Here is an 11,117-nt window from a genome sequence, read left to right on the forward strand (position 1 = left end):
AACCGGGTCGAACGCTTCAGTCCTGGACTTTGTAAAAAACGCCGGGAGTGAATCAAGGCATTTTAACGCACTGCACATAGAACTGGCATAACAGCGTTAGCCGCATTAATATTAAATCTACTTAATCACCTACGTTGCATATTAGTTCTAAATCAAGGATTCGCATAAGTAAAAAAATTGGGAAACAAAACTAATCATAAAAAATGGAAGCAAGAGTTTCTAAAAGACTGCAAAAAGCATGCACATTCGCAAGACATACAATGTAGGGGTTATTCAGTGCAAGGAGGAGGCAGTAGAGAGCAGCCATGGCGAGGAGGAGGCAGCCGAGGCAGCCATGGCAGGTAAGTGCTTTTTTAATTACTTATAATAACTTTGGGAATGTGGAGGGGCCGACTAACTGTGCTCCGCCATGGAGTCATAGTTTTGCCTGAACTTTGCGTTCACAGAGGAATGCGGAGTAGGCAAAACTCCGCTGGCGGAGCGTAGTTACCCACCCGGGGTTAACAAACACCCACTATTCTCCCAAAACACTGTAATATGATCCAACATCTGGAAACATGCTGAGGATCTATGCTCTCTCCTTCATGTAAGGTAAGAAGAACGCACCTTTTTCTACATCAATCTTAAACAGGAAGTCCCCTTTAAACATGGTTGCCTCCATGAGATACAGGAAGCATTTTCTTGTATCACTTAAACATTAATGAGACTTTAAATATCTATGTCTGGGCATGCAGGGAGGCCCTTATGCTGTTAGTATTACTAGATTCCGAAATAAGAGTTGGAATTGGTGCGTCTGTTTGTTACAGTGTTGAATTGAAAAGTGGAGAGGTCTGCTGGGCAGTAGACCAATCTCTGCTTTCATACTGTTGTATAGATACAAGACTTTCTAAAGTGTAGCTTGAATGCTGTGAATCCCCTTTAGCGGTGCATATTCAACGCAACCTGAACATAAAATGAGGTGCCATTCATTTTGCATTTACCCCTGTTTTCAGGCTGACGTTTTTTACCCTGTTAAAAGAACAGGACCAAGCGGATGATTGAGTGGGTGAAGCAATGCTTCCTAGCCTGTGCAGTTCAGGTATTTGGAAATAAATTGTTTAAATGCAGTCTATTTCTTGAGAGATAGGAATTCAGAGGTGACATCTTACTCACCCTAACCACCCCCCTTCAACCGTCTGCTAATACTACGGGATTAAATGGCTTCCCAGCCCTGCACCAACTCAAGGGACAATGGCCGAGTGGTAGAATATAGGGGGCTTCGACACTGACCCGCAGTGAATCCCCACCCTGTCATATGGCGAGCTCATCCCGGTGACTCGAGGCAGTCGCCTATTCAAGTCACCTCAGATGAACAGGAATTAAGCACTGCAGTTATATCATAGCTCGGGACGAGAACCCGTTGTGCGCCTTTATCTCTACCTCAGAGCAAGCTGCTTGGACAGATGTTAAGTGCGGGCCTCTTTGCCATGATCTGTACTTTGGCCTTTGTCTAGGTTAATTGAGCCCTCAACTCCATTTAATAGGCTATTGAAGCCTCATTGACAGAGAGCCAGTGCCACAGGTTAAATACATTGCAGCACCGCGGTTAATCCCCTCATTAATTGCGCCACAGCCCGCCAAGCGGCAGCCATTTTGCATATATTACCGCCATTGCTCGGCGCCCACGTCCCCTCCACCAAGAGATGGTTCCAGTTTGCAAATAATGGTCTTGGAGCTGCCACGAGGCGACATAACTCTTAATAAAAATATTTTCAATGCTATAGGTTGTACATTTAAATGTGAGACCTATGGCATTGCAAACAAATGGCCGCCACTGTCCCAGTGGCTTTGAAAGTGAAGTGGGCGTGGCCCACTGAATGTAAGCAAAGCACGTTGTGGTGTCTAACGTAGGGAAAGCTCAATAAATAAAAAAGTACACGTACTGTGTAACAACCAAGTAAAGGGGCCTGTAGCCATGGGAAGATACCAATGAAGACATGGCCCTACTAAGGAGGGACTAACAAGCCTCATAATGAATCAGAAGACAGCATTTACAAAGGACAAACACACAAGCCAATGAAAAACAAGGGAGGGGGAGTGGGCGAAGCTTCTCTCCGTCTCTCCGTAGTGAACTACCACAGATCTTCGCAGAGCGGCGCTTGCGCGCTGGCTCAGGCTCGACCTAAAAGACCACTTTTTGAACAGAGGATACAAACGAGCATATGCTAATGAAGGGAAAAGCAGACATGATGACTCGAGAACAGATTTTGTTAGCTAAGACTAAGGAAAAGAATTAAAAGGTCAATGAGAGAGATGATACAAACTTAGAAAATAGACTCATTCTAACATACAGCAAAGAGAATCAGGAAATCATTAGGATTATGACCAAACATTAGAATATCCTTATGAAAGATCCGGACATTGGATATAATCTGAATAACTGACCTATGATAACCTTCAGAAAAGCACCGTCATTAAATGATAAATTGGTGCACAGTCATTTCACTCAGCCACAACTTAAGACACGGTTACAGAAACATCAAGAAGGCTTTAACAAGTGTGTAAAATGCAAAGCGTGTTGTATTGGAAAAAATGTCAGAGAAGTGGTGGATTTCAAGGGACGCAAACTCTTCATCAACGAGAAAATCAGTTGTGATTCAACATATGTGGTTTACATGCTAGAATGTAATTGTGGCCAAAGATATATTGGCAGTATCATTTGCCAACTAAAGAAATGAATCTTGGAACATATCCAAGCTATTCAAAAGAATGACCAAAACTATGTTATGTCTAAACATATGACTATTCATCCCAGATATAGCTGGCAACTAATGAAATACTGGGGCATAGCAACAGTAATGGCAAATGGCAGGGTCGGTGATAGGACAACAAAGCTCAGATGCCTGAAATCAAGACTAATAATACGGTTTCGGACCAAACAACTGTATGGATTAAACGGGGATGAAGAGTTATATGTACATCTCTAACTGCATAAGAATCCCTCCACTACAAAGACAATAATTAAAGAACTTATCTTCCTATTAATAGGATCACATTACTTGTAATGCTAATGAGGTGCTAATGAGGTGGCAGTCAGCCCTTATATGAGCAAATGATTATCCAGGGGACTAGCAAGTATGAACCATTCACTGGCTGGTAACAATAGGTGGGAAAAAGTACACATAGCCGGTGATTCATCTACAATAAAATATTGTAATATCTAAAAATAGTGTAACCCAAATAATCACAGTTGTCGAATCAAAAACGATTTTGAAAGTGACAGAGTGACTAAAAGCCAGAATGTAGTCCGAATTAGATATACTTTTCAAATATCATTACAACAATTGTGTAAACATTTTATATGCTCTCTCCCAGTTAGAATTGCTACATATGTGATACCTTGAAACTTGTATTTTAAAGAAGCAATTCCCACAATGCCTCATTGTGGGCTAAGAGGGCTAAAGTATAAATATTAAAGCTAACCATGATCAAGACCTCTGGGTTGAAACATGTTGGTTTAGTATGGTGATGGTGGTGGCAATAATTAAATAAAATGTCCTTATACAGTGACTCCCAGGAGTGCAAGTATTTTGTAAATTGTCATGCGGAACTAGATCCATTCCGCTACTCGCACCGGGTCGAGCTGCGCGTTACATGGCGGATCAATTGTTGCTTAAAAAAAATATAATATATATATATATATATATATATAGATATAGATATAGATATAGATATAGATATAGATATAGATATAGATATAGATATATATTCACTGTAAAAAGTCATAGGTTGCAGGGACGTTATAGTTGGTAGGACATTTCACTCATACAAAACCTGAGAAATTCAGCCGTTATAGTTAGTTGAGCTAACTATAACCCGCGCCCCCGCATTGCACTGCTGATAACGTCACATATCACATCATTAATGACATGGTCAGCGACATCACTGATGACATCACCGATGACATCTCAAATGACATCCCTGATGACATCATCCAGTGACTGTGTTTCTGTAAAGTTTATATATGTTTTCTATATATATCTATATATGCCAAGGTGTATTGAAGAATGAGTGGGTGTATAAGTGTCTGAATGGATGATTTAGTAGATGTGTGACTGACTGTATAAGTGAGTGATTAAACGTGTCTTACTCAATGCATGGGTTATTGACTAAACTGCGTAAATGTCTGTATCACTCTGTCAGTTGGTGTGTAAGCGGCTGCATGGGTTGGTGAGTAGCTACATGAGTGTCTATATGGGTTATTGATTGCTTGTCTGAGTATCTGTATGGGTGCCTGAGTGTCTATGTGGGTGGGTGGGGTGTGTGTGACTTTGTGCATAGATTTGTGAGTGGGTGATTCACTGGGTGTATGGGTTCAAGAGTGTATCTGTGAAGGGCTGTATGGGTGGGTGAGTGTGTATCGGTGTGTTGATGAGTGAATGGATGTCTCAGTGCTACATTTGTGAGTAACTACAAATGTGAAAGGCAGTATATGTGAGTGTTGGAGTGTATGAATGACTATATGTGAGAGTGAGTGATTGTGAGTGTGGCTGTATAGATGAGTATGTGCTTGTATCAGTGATTGTATAAGAGAGTAAGTATATGTTAGTATCTGAATAAATAAGTGAGGTGGTGTGTGTATAACTGTAAAGGTGAGTAAATGGGTGTGTGATTGATTCTTTGCATGACTGACCAGGTGTGTGAGTAACTCTATGGGTGAGTGGCGGTGTGTGAGTGTCTGTATAGGTGTATGAGTGCAAATGATAGTGCTGTATTGATGAGTGACTGCATGTATGAGCAACTGTATGGATGAATGCGTGGATGTGTGTGTAGACCTAGGAATCAATGAGTGAGTATGTAGTAACTGGTATTGGTGTGTCTATGGTTTCAAAAATGGTAGTCTGTATTTTAGAGTGGGTGTATCAAAGATTATATTAGGGTGTGAGGCGGTGCGTCAGATTATCACGTGGATGATGTTATCATTAATGTCAATTGAGATGTCATCAGTGATGTCACTGACCATGTCATGAATGATGTAATATGTGTCTACAGCAGTGCATTGTGGGAGCACGAGTTATAGTTAGCTTAACTAACTATAACGGCCGAATTTCTCAGGTTTTGTACTAGTGAAATGTCCAACTAACTATAACTTCCCTGAAACCTATGCTTTTTTTCAGTCAATTTCAGAGGTTTTTTAAATGATAATTTCTAACTATAACGTCCCTGAAACCTATGTTTTTTTCAGTGAATTTCTAAGGTTTTTTAAATGATAATTTCCAACTATGCCTACAGAGGTAAGACATGTGAAGAAAGAGGAAGAAAGGCACAGAAACAAGCAAGAGAAATGCAGAAAGAGGCAACAGAAGTCCAGAAAGACAAAGAAAAGTGCAGGAAGAAGCAAGAGATATGCAGAAAGAACCAACAGGGGTGCAGAAAAAGGCCTTGTTGCAAAGTCATCCTGTGCCCCCAACTTTTTACTGACTGTTACTGGTGGTAACAGACTCTGACTAACCAGGTCCGGAGCCAGTGCCATGCTAAAAGACCCTTAGAATACAGTGAAAACACCTACATACACTAGGGTACACTATGGGTTGGGGTACCCCTGTGATTGGCACGACCTCACCTGTAAGGCCCTAGTACATAATAGGGCAGGGGGATTAAAACTAGCTCTAACTCAGAGGTGCAGAAAGACGCAATGAAGTGCATAAACAGGCAGGAAAATGCAGAAACAGGGAACAGGGTGCAGAAATAGGTAAGTGAGGTGCCGAAAGAAGTAAGGGCAGTGCAGAAAGAACCAACAGAGGTGCACAAAGAGGTAAGAGAGGTACAGAAAGAGGCATGAGGGGTACAAAAAGAAGGAAGAGAAGTGCAGAAAGAAGCAATCGAATTGCTGAAAGAAGCAACAGATGTGTAGAACGAAGCAAGAGGAGTGCAGAAAGACGCAAGGGAGGTACAGAAAGAAACAAGAGCAGTGCAGAAAGAACCAACAGAGGGGCTGAAAGAGGCAACAGAGGTGCAGAAGGAGGCATGAGGGGTGCAGAAAGAAGGAAGAGGAGTGCAGAAAGAAGCAACAGAGGTGCTGAAAGAGGCACAACGGGTGCAGAAAGAAGCAAGAGAAGTGCAGAAAGAAGCAACAGAGGTACAGAAAGAGGCAAGAGTGGTGCAGAAAGAGGGAAGAGGTTTAGAAAGAGGCATGAGAGTTGCACAAATAGGGAAGAGGGATGCAGAAAGAGGCAGGTGGGGTACAGAAAGACACAAGAGAGGTGCAGAAACAAGCAAGAGAAGTGCAGAAAGAAGCAATAGAATTGCTGAAAGAAGCAACAGATGTGCAGAAAGAAGCAAGAGGAGTGCAGAAAGAGGCAAGGGAGGTACAGAAAGAAACAAGAGCAGTGCAGAAAGAACCAACAGAGGGGCTGGAAGAGGCAACAGAGGTGCAGAAGGAGGCACAATGGGTGCAGAAAGAAGGAAGAGAAGTGCAGAAAGAAGCAACAGAGGTGCTGAAAGAGGCACAAAGGGTGCAGAAAGAAGAAAGCGAAGTGCAGAAAGAAGCAACAGAGGTACAGAAAGAGACAAGAGTGGTGCAGAAAGAGGGAAGAGAGGTGTAGAAAGAGGCATGAGAGTTGCATAAATAAGGAAGAGTGGAGCAGAAAGAGGCAGGAGGGGTGCAGAAAGATGCAAGAGAGGTGCAGAAACAAGCAAGAGAAGCGCAGAAAGAGGCAAGAGAATTGCTGAAAGAAGCAATAGAGGTTTAGAAAGGAGCAAGAGAAGTGCAGAAAGAGGCAAGAGCAACGCAGAAAGAATTAACAGAGGTGCTGAAAGAGGCAACAGAGGTGCAGAAGAAGTCACGAGGGGTGCAGAAAGAAGGAAGAGGCATGCAGAAAGAAGCAACAGAGGTGCTGAAAGAGGCACGAGGAGTGCAGAAAGAAGGAAGAGAAGTGCAGAACGAAGTAACAGAGGTGTTGAAGAGGCGCAAAGGGTGAAGAGCAAGAGAAGTGCAGAAAGAAGCAACAGAGGTACAGAAAGGGTCAAGAGAGGTGCAGAAAGAGGGAACAGGGTACAGAAAGAGGCAAGAGAGGTACAGAAACAGAAAAGAGGGGTGCAGAAAGAGGCACGAGATCTGCAGCAAAAAGCAACAGAGGTGCTGAAACAGGCACGTGTGGTGCAGATAGAGGCAAGATATCTGCAGAAAAAAGCAACAGAGGTGCTGAAAGAGGCAAGTCAGCTGCAGAAAGAAGCAAGGTAGGTGCAGAAAGAGGCAATAGGAGTGCAGAAAGAAGCATCAGAGGTGCACAAAGAGGCAAGAGGGGTGCAAAAAAAGGAGAGAGAAGTGCAGAAAGAAGCAAAAGAGGTGCTCAAAGAGGCAAGTGGAATACAGAAAGAAGAGGCAACAGCAGTGCAGAAAGAAGCAAGAGAAGTGCAGAAAGAAGCAACAGAGGTGCAGAAGGAGACACGAGGAGTGCAGAAAGAAGGAAGAGAGGTGTAGAAAGAGGCTAGAGAGTTGGACAAAGAGGGTAGACAGGTGCAGAAGGAGGCAAGAGGGGTGCAGAAACAGGTAAGAGAGCTTCAGAAAGAGGAAATAGCATTGCTGAAAGAGGCAAAAAGGGTGCATAAAGACATAATAGGGGTACAGAAAGAAGCAAAGGAGATGCAGAAAGAGGTAACAGACGTGCAGAAAAAGGGAAGAGAGGTACAGAAAGTACAGGATATTTGCAGAATGAGGTCAAGAGAAGTGCAGAAAAAGAAAGATACGTGCAGAAAGAAGCAACAGAAATGCAGTAAGAGGCAAGAGAGGCGCAGAGGGAAGCAAAAGTGGCTTGCACACCATTAGTACCAATTTAACACCCACATTTAACAATAAGTAACAGGTGACCATTCTAGGTTTGCAAAGGGACTTCCAGCACGCTGTAACACTTGTCGCTGCATTTTTGGTAACGTTTGAGCTAGAAACAAGGCTTTTTTTGTTCAAATCTGCAGATTAGGGTGCAGATGATGAATTATGTGGCTAATGCAGAAAATGTATAATTGTGTGAAAGTCGATACAGCCAAACAGTCACATAATTCCAGTAGCCCTGCTCATAGCTCTGACTAGGTCCACAAGTGCTCCTCAGTGATTCCATCTTTTTTTGTCTCACTGAGTTCATAGTTGAGCTTCTATGAAAACGAGGAAGACTAAACCTGAGATTACCACTCCACAACACAGACTACCATACCACATAATTACTCTCCATAACACATAATCCCACTCTACATAATTCCTATACACTAAATACTTCATACTTTCTATCCACATAATTTCACTGCACAACATACCACATAATTCCACTACACACAACGTACATCCACTCCACTCCAAACACATTAGTAAAAAACGTTTGCATTTACAATGCCAATAGCTCTAATTCTCACAAATGTGAAACCTATTACATTGCAAACACTTCCGGGATCCTATTGAGTCGGTGGAATGGGATCTTGAATTGATTCCGATTTTCAGGAGTGGGTAGACCTACCTCAGAAGGTAGTGGTCTGAGGAAATGATGTTATCTCAAACGTGCTCCATCAGCCAGTTGGTAACAAGATAAACAGTACATTTGCCAACGCCGCCCTCAAGCGATCAATACGAAGAGACGTGACCTGTTCAGTCTGCTTCCGCTCGTAGGAGCGGAAGCAGACTGAACAGGTCACGTCTCTTCATAACGTAACGATCGCTTGAGGGCGGCGTTGGCAAAATTACTGTTTATCTCGGATTTACACCATTTAAACAAAAGAGTGCTTTCTGGAGCAAATCTACCTTTTTGCCAAATTTGGTGTAATTCCATTCAGCAGTTCGGGCTGTAGCCGTGTCTAAAGTTCCTACGGAAATTAACATGGGGAAAACGTGTTTTGGGATCCACCTTTTTTCTCTGCCCCCGCTTGACGAATCACCCCCAAACTTTCAAGACAGGAGCTGACCGGAGCGTCCCATTAATTTTGAAAATTTTGAAAAGATTCGTCAAACGGCGCCAAAGTTATATATAGATATATATATATATATATACCTATATATATACATAGAGAGAGAGAGAGAGAATGAGAGAGAGTAAGATAGAGCGATATAGCGTTCTTTCAGCAAAAAGCCAGTCCCATCCACCTAGCGGGGTTGGTGCCGAGCAGTGGGTACAGAAACCCACTAAACATCAAAGAAGGTTGTATCTTGTGTTGTGTCCCAAATCCGGCAACAGCAAAAATGCTTGCACTCCTGAATGGGTCTTTACACACATCTTTATTTGTCAACAGGTTTTAACCTCATGGTCTTCGTCACGGCCATCAAACCACTCTAGTGCACCGTCACCTTTAAAAACACAGAGTGAACTATAGACTTAGGAAGTATACTACTGTGGTCTGTCACAAAATGTTTTCTAGTTATTATATCTCTTTCAATTTAGAAAAATCCTTCATTTTCAAAACAATTAAATTGACAACAAAGAGGAAAAAGGAAAAGAGTACACATTCCCCACTGGTGGGGTCAGGAATAGACTTCACAATGGTTCCAGAAATTCAGCAGAAGAGAACAGTCACATTTTAAACCAGTTTGTGGTTCATAAAGTCCAGTTCCTTACAGTTTTTCTGCAGTTTGTGAAGAGAAACTGGATACACTTTCACCCTGTATTCAACAGATTGAAACAACCCTAAACATTCTGGATGCTAAACTGTATTCCATTCCTGGTCTTGAAGGTGTGAAGCTTGAAGTGCATAATGCATATCATATAACCAATTACTTTGTGCTAGGACCACCCATCACTCCTCCTTCACCTGTCACGCCCCAGTCGGAGGATACAGTGAATGATACTAAACCAGAAACCTAGTAGGAAAATGTGGCCACTGTTGCAAAGGTTCCTAGGTATGCCGGATATCTCAAGATGGTCCAAGTTGGTCTTCCTGTTAAGGCAATCATAAACAAAAGGATTGCAGAAGGACTTGATCCAAATCTCCTAGAAACTCCTAATGCTCCAGAACCTGAGGAGGAAGTAAATTCAAATGCAGTGCGAAGCTCAGCCTGTGAATCTTCATTTAGTGAATAACACAAGTTAATTTTGCATCTAATGCTTTTTGAGAACTTTGTAAAAATACAGCTGTATATTGTGTTACCCACATACTGCCTACCACAAGGGCACTAAAGGACATAGACACAAAAATCACTACTGCAAGTGATTAACTTATTGAACTTAGCTGTTTTGCCAGTAGGTAGAGTGTTTATTTTCCTGCTAGTGCTGTCCTTATATGCCTTGCAATTTACGAACTTGAAAAATCCCTGCTGTTCTCTCAGTCAGGACCCAGTTTTATCCGTTCCACCAAAATAGCTGTGCACCAAGAGGTCTTTTACTGATTTGCTCCTTTTATAGGTCACCACAGGATGTAAGGTTTCTAGGGTGCCTATAACACGATCTGCTTTCCCTAGATGCCAGTGTCTCGACAAAATATGTTTGATACTGGGTGACTCACTATTAAAGGTAGTAATGAGTGTTACATTATTGTGGTTCCCAGAGGTCTGAAACAGCAGCAAAATTTGAGGAGGTCTTCTTGGCTGCAGTGTTAGGACACAAGTGAGCTTTGTATGAAACGGCGCGTAGATGTACAACGGTGACGGACACATCCATTATCTGTCGTACGTTGTTTTCACACACGTTAGCCTATGGCTGGATCTGTCATGGAGTTTCACACCCACAAGGTGGTCAACTTCCGCTCTGGTTGGCTAATTCCAAATCTCCTGATGGCTAGGTCAGGCAGCTGCCATTTTAGATGGTCAAATAGTGTTTTTGTTAATTTTTAACGGGTCACCACCACTCAAAATAGTGGCTATTTTGTTAACACATACAACATGCTAATGTTACACAATAATTGAACAAAAAGCATTTATATGTAGTGCTTATTGTGGTTTAATGCATTAGTTGTGCAATGTTCTTTAGGGTAAACAGACATAATCTCGAATAAAAAATATCGACAGGACAGAATATCGAGTTTTTAATATAGAATGGACAGAATATCGAATTGCCAAAATATAGTGGTGAAGAATATCGAAAATCAGGTAAGAAATATCGATTTCAATAATATAGAAGTAAGTAATATCGACAGTCATAATATAGTTGTTAAAAATATCGAAT

The 11,117-nt window shown here is 42.0% G+C and overlaps 1 pseudogene; it reads left to right on the top strand.

Moving 5' to 3' along the window:
• Positions 1-334: 334 nt before the first annotated feature.
• Positions 335-10,037, top strand: LOC146831168 (WASH complex subunit 3 pseudogene; annotated as a pseudogene).
• Positions 10,038-11,117: the final 1,080 nt, after the last annotated feature.

Source organism: Triturus cristatus, chromosome 5_1 (assembly GCF_964204655.1).
Source record: "Triturus cristatus chromosome 5_1, aTriCri1.1, whole genome shotgun sequence".
Taxonomy (NCBI): domain Eukaryota; kingdom Metazoa; phylum Chordata; class Amphibia; order Caudata; family Salamandridae; genus Triturus; species Triturus cristatus.